Here is a 12630-nt window from a genome sequence, read left to right as displayed (position 1 = left end):
TGGATGGAAAGGTTAGCACCTACAAAGCTATGTTGGTAGCGAAATGTTGTCGTAAAAAACAAATGACTATGACAAAATTTTCTCACCAATAGCCATGTCCAAATCCATTAGAATCTTGCTTGCTATTGCCGCTCATTTAGATTATAAGATTTGGCAAATGGATGTGAAAACAACTTTCCTAAATGGAAACCTGCTTGAGGATTTATATATGATGCAACCTGAAGGTTTCACATCGAAGGATGCAAATAAAGTTTGCAAACTTCACAGATCTATATATGGACTCAAGCAAGCATCTAGGAGCTGGAACAAACTTTTTGATGAAACCATAAAACAATTTGGTTTGGAGCAAAACCCCGAAGAGGCTTGTGTTTACAAGAAGGTCAGTGGGAGGTCAGTCGTTTTCCTTGTATTATATGTCGATGATATATTACTAATAGGAAACGATATAGCTATGTTACAATCGGTGAAAGTCTGGTTATCTAGTAATTTCTCCATGAAGGACTTAGGAGAAGTAGCTTACATCTTAGGGATTAAGATCTATAGAGATAGATCGGGAAGATTGATTGGACTCTCCCAGTCTACATACATTGACAAGGGGCTAAGGCATTTTGACATGCATGAATCAAAAAGGGGTAACTTACCCATACTACATAGGATTAAGTTAACTAAGCATCAGTGTCTGAAAATGGAAGATGATAGGAAACGCATAGCTGCGATTCCTTATGCTAGTGCAATTGGTTCGATCATGTATGTCATGCTCTGCACAAGGCCTGATGTAGCGTTTGCATTGAGCATGACAAGTCACTTTCAGGCAAATCCAGGAAACGATCACTAGATTGATGTCAAGAACATTCTTAAGTGCTTGAGAATAGTGTCGAAAAATAGCTAGGCGTTAGTCGGGTGGACAAGACCTCCAAAGATTAATCGGGGATTAATCAGATTTGTATTTTTTTATTTTTTATATTCATATTAAATAAATATTATAAAAACTCATTTAAAATATAAATGATACTATCTAAAAATAATAAATATTAAGGGTAAATTTCATCAATGGTGTACAACCTTTGTCTCAATTCATAATTTGGTATAGAACCTTCAATTTGTCTCACTAATATGTACCAACTTACAAGTGACTTCCCACTTTGGTGTACAACCTGTAAAAATGATCGGTCAATGTCTGGTCAACGCACCACCTGATCATCATTTTCATTCAAATCATTAGTAAAGTGGGACACATAAATTATATAAAAAAAAGAATTATCATTTCTCTCTTTTATCCTTATCCCTCCATTTCTTCATCTTTTTATGTCTATTTCTTTCTCACTCTTCAAATTTCTTTCTCTCTCTAACCTATATCTCTTTAAATTTCATTCTCTCTCTAACTCACCTCTCTCCCTCTAAGCTTCTCTCTCTTACAAGCAATGTTATCAGACTCAGACCGGACCGGCCGGTTCGACCGGTCGAACCGGGAACCGATCAGTCTTCCGGTCCAAATCACACTGGTTTAATAGATGTCTAGAAAACCGGACTGAGCCGGATCAAACCGGTGAACCGGCAGTAAACCGGTGAACCGGCCTGACCCCGGTTATCTCAGAATCACGAAAGAAATTGATGAAAGTCCGCCTATCAGACTCAGCAGAAGTAGGGAAAAGAACAACAGATCAGTAGCACGAAAATGGATGAAGAATGCCATTAAAGCATCTGAATCAGAAGTAAAAAAAGGAAGCAGATTCCGGTGAGCTAAAAAAAGAAAGCAGATTCCGGCGAGCTCTTCTAGATGAGATATAGAGAAAAGAAATCTACTACATGAGAAGGAGGAGGAGAAACATTAACCCATATGTCTTCCTCAACCCTCTCTCTACAATATTTTTATGGAAAGAATAAAAAAATTATGGAAAGAATAAGAAAAAAAAAGGTGAAGTAGATGTACAAAAGTACTCAGGCTTTCCCATTTTCCAAGATACTCGAGAAACTTCCCCTCTCCCAAATATTTTTACTTTTTTATTTTTTTGAAAGACCTAAAAGATGTAAATGGGATATTTTGGTCATTAACAAACTACAAGACCTAAATATAGTTATGGTAAATAAGTTTACTTTATTTATCTATATAAATAATTCATAACTTTATAATCTATTTTAGATATAAATAATTTATAAAATAATTTTAAATTAATTATATATAAATATTATTTATTTATTACGTCATCCGGTTCGACCAATCCGAGCCATCCGATCCGACCAAGTGACCCTTGACCCAGTTACAAATCCGGTTTGATGTCCGATCCGGTTTTGATAACTTTGCTTACAAGTATGTTGAATTAAATCCATAAAATTTTGGTTTATCTTGTTCTAGGATGAATTATTAGCTAAACAACCTAAACTTGAACACCAATCTACCCAATTTTTTTTATATATTATTTGGGAATCCACAAGCAATCCAACAAAAACCTTAGCTGCAAATAAATTATTAATTATTTTGCAATTTATCATTAACCTGACAACAAATTTAAAATTTCATGAATGAATTGTAATATAATTAAGTTTGGGTGTTACTTATAAACATACTTAATTATATCAATATTTTGCAGAATATCTAACTGCGAAACTTGGACGAAGAGTCTAAATAATAATTAAGTTTTAGGTGTTCTTATGGTATTATAGAAAATCTAACTGTCAAACTTCGTTGAATATGTTTGCGCGAAGAGTCTAGAAATGAATGAGTTTTGCCCAGAAACCTCCACCCAGAACTTTCTGTAAGTCCTTCGAATTTGTGCAAGTAATGACTCGGGACTTGATAATGACTGTCGGGGCTGATGTTCATCTAACAGGTCCATTCCTGGTAAGATCATCTTGCAGGAATTCTTTGCAAACATTCCAGAAATTGGTTTATAGCCATATTTGAGCGTTGTGTTGTAGAACCCAGCTGTTAGCTCAGCTCGAGTTCTATACCATGAGTGCACAAGTGGGAGTTTAGCATAAATTGCTATATTCAAGTCGCCAAATATAGAGAGGCAAGGGACAGGAGGTGATCTCCATAAAAAAAGAGCTGACTCGAGTACCGAGAAAGTAAGGAATCGCCATAGTTAGACTCCCAAGCTTCACCATTGTCGTTGAAGAAGTTGTTGGAGAGAGAGAAGTTAAAGTGAGAAAATGAAAGGGGAAGGGGGGGAGAAAAAGGTATGTAAGTAATTTTATAATAGGTGGTCAACTTTTGACTTTTTGATCGGTTAAACTGTTGACGTGTCATGTTGACTTCATGTTGACCGATCATTTTTACCTGTTGTATACCAAAGTGGGAGGTCACATATAAGTTCGTACATATTAGTGAGACAAATTGAAGGTTGTACACCAAAGTGTGAAATGAGACAAAGGTTGTACACCATTGATGAAATTTACCCTAAATATTAATATACTTAATAGTTATTAGTTAATACATAATAGATGTGACATAAATACAATATGTAATAAAAATAATATATAAATATAAACATAAACATAAGCACAAGCATATAAATATATATATAGTAGTTGTGATATAAATATAATATATAAACCGACTTTTTCTGATTTTTCGCCTAACCCGACTTGTCCGACTTTTCTGTCTTATCCGATTTGTCTGATTTATTCCGATTTAAACCGCCTATGCGGAAGAAAATTAGGCTCCCAACTTATTTTGACCATTTATATAAAATTGGGCGGTGTTGTAAAAATCAACGATATATCGGCTGACTAGTCACCGACTTGACCGATTTGTACAATACTGTTTGAGAAGGACTAAGGATATGTTGCTCATGTATGAAGGTGGAGAACTTAAAATTGAAGGATTTTCAGATGCTAGTCATCTAATAGATGAGAATGATTACAAATCCCAAACAGAATACATGTTTATCCTAAATGGGGGTTCAGTCAGTTGGAAGAGTTCCAAATAAGGAAGCGTTGCTTTCTCATCGACCGAATCAGAGTACATCGCAGCTAGAGAAGCAGCAAAAGAGGTGGTTTTGATTAGGAAGTTCGTGACAGAACAAGGAGTGGTGTCTGACATTATGAATCTCATTACTCTGTACTGTGATAATGATAAGTGCATAATTCAACAATAAATAACCCCGTTTTTGTGCTTTATTATTATCGTGTTTTGTTATTTTTGCGGGTTTTATTGTTTGTTTTTGGTATTTCCATCTCTACAGGCCAATGATGACTAAAGGGAGATGATTTGGGCTTAATTTGGGCCAAGCTGATGTCGGGTCGTGATCCGGAGCTGATTGGGCAAATATTGGTCAGAGTCAGAGTTAGTCTTGCACAAGACTAAGGCAGTTACGGGCTGACAGTTTCCTGGTTCGAATAGGATTGCTTTCCTGATCCGGATTGGACAATTTGAGGACAAGATTTTCAGCTAAAGCACGAAATTGTAGGAGACAAATGAGGAGGCAATTAATTTCAAATTGGAAGAAAGATTGGGGAGCTAATTGGAAGGAATTCTAATTCCTTATTTTGAGGAATCGTGATAGACTTAAGTAGGGCAGATTTTCCAAGTCTAGGACATCAGTTTTTCATTTATTTTTCCAGCAGAAGAACACATACGTTCCATGGCTATTGATAGCTAATTTCTTAATTTCGGTTAAGGGTTAATTCAAGGGATTTTTCTCCGTTATCGTGAGATCGTTATATTTCACTTTTCTCAATTTATTAAACCGTTTATTTGTTCATCATGTTTAGAGAATTATTCTCAATTGATTGTTTGTTCTATGAATGATAACCGCGGGTTGTTTGTCGAATCAAATAATCGTATGGCTGATTTGGTTTATTAGAGTTTCACCTAAGATAGCCAAACAAAGTAGCTATTGACTTTTTAAATCAAGATAGCTTCGTGTTTGGAAGAACGAACTCAAGTTTGACAAACCTGAGTTTGTATTCCGCGTGACATTAACACGAATCAAGCTGGGTTTATCTGAGTCAAATGAACAGATAAGTTAGTTTATAATCGCCGACGCTAAGAGACGATTAACTAAGATCAGGATCTTCTAACTTCTAAAGCTGTCAATAAATTAAATCTTAGGCGCTGGGATAGGATTGTTTATTGATTAGGAACGAGTTATTTGTCGTGCTTGACTAGTTCGTTATTAAGGAAGAATACTCAAACTGATCCGGTGAAAACATGAGAATATAATCTTATCTGTCAATGATCGTTAACGTATGAATTATCCTGCGATTCCCCTTAACCGAATTCATCAAAATATTATTCACAATCCGTCTTTAAATTCTGTTTTGTTTTTGTTACGATCTTTTACTTATTGCATTTAAATTTAACAAGCTTCACAATTCTAAACCCCCCGTTTAATTATTTGGTTAGGTCGTAAGAGATTTGAGTCAATATTATTCCCTTGGGTTCGACCTCTACTTGCTCTATTACAATTTATTCGTTTAGGGAAAGTTGAGATTATTTTTGGTGGATTCGGCACTCATCAGATAACAATGGAGCCATTACACAAGCAAAGGAACCATGGTCTCATAATGGATCCAAGCATTATCTCAAGCGACATCACTTCATCAGAGAGATTATAGACATAAGAGATGTGAGAATAGAAAGAGTACCCACAAAGGACAATGTTGCAGATCCGTTGATGAAGGCCTTAACCCAAAGAGTTCATGATCGTCATTTTAATTCTTTTGGGATTAGTTTCAGAAACAATTGGCTTTAGTCCAAGTGGGAGATGTTGGGGTTTAGTGTCCTATAGACAATTGTTGTAGGATATAAACTATTTGTAAATGAATTGTTGATTATCGTTTGTTTTTATAAGATATAGTATGTTTAACTATATAAAGGCATTAATCTTTTATCAGAACTAATTAAGTTAATTAAAAGAAATCCCAAGTTTATTTAAGTGATCATAAAGTGTTCACACAAGCATGAAGTGAGACTAAACTTTATAATAAACCAATAAAACTTAAAACAACCCCACGTTAAATAATATATTTATGAGATTAACATAGTGCTGTTGAGACTTATACGTAATAATGTCTTCTATTATGAATAGAGAGTTGATCTCACAAGCTTTAGATATGGAGATATCTAGACAATTACATGGATCCGGTGAAGGAGTTCATTAGGATTAGGGACCTGACTTGAGATAACATGATGGATGGATTTATCCAAATGTCACCTATTTCATCTCAAATGGTATTAGTAGGTATAAGTAATCATCAGACTCAAAAAAATAAAATTAATTAGTGATTCTAGTTTCTAGAGTGTGGTGCTTTGACTCTGTTCAAATACGATCCACTACAGAGGGAATAAAGTAATAGTAGGATAGTTAATGTTAGATTGAGCATTCGTCACTCTTGATAGATAAGAGATATATCCATGGCCTCTTGTGTAGAATTAACTGAAAATCCTTGCAAAGTGACCGGGTTAAGAGTAGAAATGAAGATTTCACTTAACCTATCTATTTAGAGTTAATTCTACTTGAACAAGTAAAACAAACATCTCATTATATGTAACTTGACATATTCCATAGTTACAGATGCGTCTAAGGCTATAGCTGATGAAGGATAGCATTACACTGGACCTAATACGGAAAGGTAAATATCAGTATCAACCTGGCTGCTTATCGCTCTGGGGGAATGTTTACTGTTCTGCTAGTAATAGTTATCGAACTCATTCCGTTATATATTTAGTTAAAATTAATCAGGTTGAATTAATTTCAATAAATATATATAGCTAGCAGCGGTAAAAACCTAATGGGTTTTACATGGGACATGGAATCGGATGACGAAAATGTAATTGGGGGAGATGAAGTGTATGTCCAAATTTTATGTGTATTAAGAATGAAATAGTTTAATTGATAATTATAATTAGATTATGGTTATAATTAAATTATTTGATTATGTGATAATATTAATTAGAAGGTTTCATGTGATTAAATATCTAACATAAATAAATTTCTAATTTTTTTTTGTAGGAAAAGAAAGAAAACAAAGAAAGCCGCCTAGTCCGGGATCAGCCTGGGAAAACTGACCCTCCCTAAATCATCCAGGATCAGAGACGAAATGGATATCGGAGGAGAAGAAAAGGTTGAAAGACCCAACATCCTTGAATGACCTTCAACCACAAGACGGTCTGCTACACGATTTTGCTCCCTATAAATATGAGTGAAGCTAAGAAAATCAAAGGAGGAGCCAATCCTTCTAATACCTTTGATTAAATTTTGGCTACTCAGGCAAAACGCATTGTTTTCTGGAATCATTTTGACCGCTTCAAGGTTATCAGACTCCACCAGAAGGTTCTTCACCCCCAGATTTTTAGCTAGCTTCAGACCAGAAAAAAATCTCCAAAGCTCAGCCGAGAAAGATGAACCTAAACCCAAATTCTGAGAGAAACCAGAAACCCAACCACCACCATCATCTCTCAGAACCCCTCCTGCGGAAATTTTCCCGTCCTTTAGACAAGAACCATCAGTGTTAAGCTTAAGCACACCTTTTCTAGGCTTAACCCAGCCTAAGAGATGGGCCTCCTTCCTCTAAATAGCCCTAGCCAAGGGATCCTCAACGAAGCTATCCCCCAAGGTGCAAATTTTCTCGGAAAAGTAATCCAAGACATTAGGCAAAACAACCTTTTCTCCTCCAAAAATCTCTTCATTTCTCCATTTCCAAATCTGATGGCATACCACCACAAATAAGAGAACACCCTGATTCAACTCAGCCAAAAGATTCCCATTAATCCCATCCACAAACCAATCATGCTCAGAGTGGGCTAAAAAAGAAGATAGCACATTTCTAGGGAGAACTTTCCTCCAAACCTCTTTACTTTTCTCACAGTCTCTAAGAGCATGGCATAAAGTTTCTTCATTACCTCTGCATCTACCACAGGCTCCAGACTCCATCAATTGCCTCCTTTTCCTATCAGAATTAGTAAGCAACCTATTTTTAACTCCTAGCCACAGGAAGCTTCTAATACGATACGATACTTTCAAGGCCCAAATCATCTTCCACACCCCTTGGGTGCGAAGTGTCCAATTCCTAACAGAAAGCCTGAAAAGCCGATTTGCAAGAATAGGCCCCGTTGTTCGTAAAAGACCAACAGTAACTATCCTTGTCTTCCAAATTACTACTAATCTGAACTCCTCTAATTCTCAGGAGCGATTCCAGAATAAGGTAAGAATCAAATTTTGACCAGATCCAATCACCCTCAGAATCCACCACATCTGCAATCCTCCAGTTCTGAACTTCTAAAGGCAGAAGAGACTCACAAACTTCCAGAAGAGACTTCTTACCAATCCAAATATCATTCCAAAAGATGATGGATCTACCATTCCCTACATTCCACACAATCCCTGAACAAAACTCAGCAAAAACCGCACTAATGCCTTTCCAAAGAAAGGAACAATTAACCACTATATCCTTAGGCCCCCCCCCAAAGACCTTATCCTTTTGATATTTCCCGCATAAAAGTTGAACCCAACGAGCAGAAGGAGTTTGCCACATACGCCATAAAAGTTTCATTAATAAAACTTTATTATTATCTCTGGCTTTCCTAATACCCAAACCTCCCCTATCTTTAGGTTGACAAACCTCATTCCAAGGAACAAGGTGAATCTTCCTCCCCTCCTCAGCTTCTTCCCATGGGAAACGACGATTAATTTTATCAAGGTCCTTGAGAACAGGCTCAGGGAGATGACAAGCCTGCATAATGTGATTGGGGAGTCGCACAATTGACAGATTGAACCTAAGTAAGGTGCCCAGCGAGAGATAGAGACTTAGCTTTCGAAGTGGCACACTTCTATTGGCTTTATCCAAAGTATCCTTATAAGAAACTTTCGACACTCTCTCACTGTGGAGGGGCCCCAGATACTTCCCAAGAGAACTAGTCAGAGAGGAATTCCAGACAACTCACCCAACCTTTTGCAGGCTCTTTGGTTTATATTCTTAGAGCACATCATCCTGGATGTCTGTATATTGAGCTTCTGACTAGAGGCAGAACATATACACTCAAGAATCTCCATAATAACACTTAATTGCTCCTCATTCCCTTCCAGAAAGATCAGAACATCATCTGCAAAGAACAAATGAGTAACCTGGGGACATAACTTATTGATGGCCACCGGGTGGAAATTCCCCTTCTCAACAGCATCTTGGATCAGGTGAGACAATCTCTCTATAGCAATAACAAATAAGAAAGGGCTCATTGGGTCCCCTTGATGGATACCTCGGAAAGGAGAAAATTCCTCAGACATATCCCCATTGATCAACACTTGAAAAACAGGATAAGAGATACACACCTTAATTAACCTCCTCCAATAATCCGGGATCCTTGCTCTCTCCATACTCTCAAGAAGGAAACTCCAGTAAATGCGATCATAGGCTTTCTCCAGAGCCAGCTTAAGAGCCACAATACCTTTCTTCCCCCTTTTGCTTTTCATAGTGTGGACCATCTCTTGGGCAATAACCACATTATCCATCATTATTATCTATTTATATTAAGATAAAAATAAAGATATATATATATATATATATAGTAATCCATCAAACACTTATTACTGAGACATAATAAACGCTTCAGGGAAAAACGGTACATTAATGGAGGAAGTCATAATGACATCATTACTGTTAGAAGTAACGATGACATTAAAATGATTGAAGAAGCCCTAAGGACATTGCAAAAAACTCTTTGAGGAGGAGGGCTCCTAATATAGTATCAAATAATGCTATGGGCTTAAACAAATAAGCCCAAACCCATTATTTGTTATATCCGGCGAGCCCATCCATCAAGAAGGGCCTTTCCGGAATAAATGCAGGTAAGGAGTTTCGAAACTCAAGAAATACGCTCAATTCAATACATTGTGGAATTATAGGTTCCGAACTAATGATGAGCTAACACGTGTACCAAGGCACAAAGAAAGATACAAACGATTATCTATAAATAGCATGGAAATCATAATCTCATGTACATAATTATATACTACTCATTTCTACAAAATAGCTTTCAAGTTATGTATTTTTCATACTGACTTAAGCATTTGAGAGAGTTTGCGAGTCTCCGGCCCCCTGTTTGACAGTTTTTTTCCTTCTCAAATAATGGTGAAACCATATTTTTTAAGGCTTAATACATCATTTGCTCTCTGAGCTTATGAAAAAAGATTGATTGGCCTTTTGAACTTTCAAATTGTCCTATTAGTTCCATCAACTTTTATAAAATGTTCAGTTAATGCCCTGAACTTGCACAAAATATAATCAATTGATCACTCGATTGTAAAAAAGTAAGTTAAATGTGAAGGATGATGTGGCACTTTGACTAGGTTTTTGACCAGGAGCAAAACCGTACTAAAAATAAATTGCAATTGAACAGGGGTGGTTGCAAAACAACACTCTTCTTTCCGTCGTTCCAACGTCGTCGCGGTCAATGCCCTCAACAAATCTCTTCTTCCACTCTTCTGCTCTTCTCCATTGCACGATACTTAAACTCATTATCACTTTTCTTGGACTGAGATTTCCCAATTTTCCAAGTCGTCGGTACAAAAACAGACATGAGACTATATGATTGTTCTTCTTCATATAAGGATTTGTGCCCGCACGGTCTGCAATCTTCATCAACGATAACACTAACGGGGTAAAATCGGACGCTCCTTTTAACTCCATCGCGACATTTCTCCGATTTACTTAAGCATGATCTTGAAAATAATGAAGTTGAAGAACAAATCGATGTCTATCCTGAATTAAACTTCCACTCTTGGTCTATGGAAGGAGGATTTTTGGATTTTTTTTGAATTTGTATTAGGGAAGATTGAATTGATGAAATTGGAAAGCTTACCACCGAGGGAAATTGGTTGTTTTAACTTCTTGAGATCGTTGTGGATCTTTAATGCTCTTGATTTTGACTTGAATATACTCTCATTGATCTTAGGAGTTTCGCCAGTAGAAGAAGTGTAAAGATAATTACCAAACAGAGTAGTCTCTGTTTTGTGTGTGGCGGAGCAGACGCGGTTGTTCTAACAGGCTTAGGCCTAATTGGTAGAGCAGAAGAAGATGATTTTGATTTTGAAGTGTAGATGGAATCTGTATCAGAGGATGAGAAACCGCCGGAGCTAGAATCGGAAGAGAAATAAGTGGAGCTGAAGAAGATAGCATCATATTCTAGATCATAACGCGATTTGGAATTGTTGTGTCGTGTGGTGAAGTTGTAATCAATCCATTTGTCAAAATTTAAATTAGGAAGGTTGGTTTTATTAGGCATTGTGTGTGTAGAATTTGGGATCGTGATGGTTATTAGTGCCGATTTCAGAGATAGAATGGTTGATGGGAAAGATGAGTTATTATGCATCATTTGATTTGGAGAAGAGACTACAAAGATGGATAAAATCCCTAATACGGTTTCGCCCTTGGTAAAAAACTTAGTCAAAGTGCCACATCATCTCAAAGTAACGGTGTTAGCAAAAAAATCCATTTTTTTTTCTAACGATGTTTAACACATACCTCTGTTTGTAAAAAAAAACCACAGGTTCGCGTTTGCAAATCAGTAAAACCACAAGCATTTTTTTTTTGTACTTATCCCTAAAAAAATAATATTTATATATTATATATATATAATTAATTTAAAAATATTTTTATAAATTATATATATATATATCATATAAAAAATTAATTTAAAGTGATTTAATATACTCATTATACTCATTATAGAGATTAATATATTGGCTCTCTATTTGGCGATGACTAAAGCGATAAAAGAAAGGGAACGTACGGAGGATAAATCGACGGCACGGTTGGGCGGCGTAAGCGGCCAGTCGTCGTAGGGGAGGTTAGATCGCACGGGAGGGATGGCGAGGCCGTCGGATCTCGCACCGGATGGTAAAGGGGATGAGGGATTGGACGGTTCTCTAAGGAGGAGGCGGGAGAACGGGGTGCGGCTGCGTGATCGATCCAGGGAGAGGGGGCGGCCGGGACTCCAGGGGGGTGAAGGGCCGGATCTGGCAGGAGAGACCATCGGCGAGGGGGTTAGGGAAGTTACCGGATCTGGGGTTGAGCCTGGGGAAGAAGGGCGTTTAGGAGAGTATTCACCGGGGCTGCGGAATCCATCCATGGCCACACAGGTCGTGCTTGCCATGCGGGCTTCGCTGCCAGCGCCTGGCTCTTCCACGATGCAGATCGCGCAGGCCGCCCTTACCGAGCAGGCCGCTCCTGCCGCGTGGCCGCGCAAGCCATTCGGGCCCCGCAGGACGTGCAAACCAATTTCGTTTCGCATGCCGCACAATCTGCACAGGTTGTGCATACCGTGCAGGCCGAGCAAAGCCGCGGGAAAACCAATTTCAGGCCTTGCTTCCGGGGAATTGGGCAATCTGCGCCCAGGGGATGGTGCGAATGAGGGATTTGTTGCCATAGGGATACCAGCAGTTTCTATGGAAGGTCAAGTTAGGGATCGGGCTTGGACCCCCTGCCCTAGTGCTATCCCAGGCCCGAAACAAATTACGAATTCAATGGATAGTCGTGTTTTTAAGAATGGTTGAGGAAATTCCTCTTGGAGGGATAAGGTTTTGGGGGTGGTTGAGATGAACCCATGATGGAGGAGGACAATATCGAGGATGAGTCTGAGGATTTCTTTTCCGACTCCGATATTGAGGATGGAGAGCCAGAGGACCCGCT

The 12630-nt window shown here is 37.8% G+C and overlaps 1 pseudogene; it reads right to left on the bottom strand.

Annotated features, from left to right (window-relative positions):
• Positions 1 to 10399: 10399 nt before the first annotated feature.
• Positions 10400 to 11224, bottom strand: LOC136208019 (protein BIG GRAIN 1-like A; annotated as a pseudogene).
• Positions 11225 to 12630: the final 1406 nt, after the last annotated feature.

Source organism: Euphorbia lathyris, chromosome 10, assembly GCF_963576675.1.
Source record: "Euphorbia lathyris chromosome 10, ddEupLath1.1, whole genome shotgun sequence".
Lineage (NCBI taxonomy): Eukaryota > Viridiplantae > Streptophyta > Magnoliopsida > Malpighiales > Euphorbiaceae > Euphorbia > Euphorbia lathyris.
This window is presented reverse-complemented; position numbering and strand designations above follow the sequence as displayed.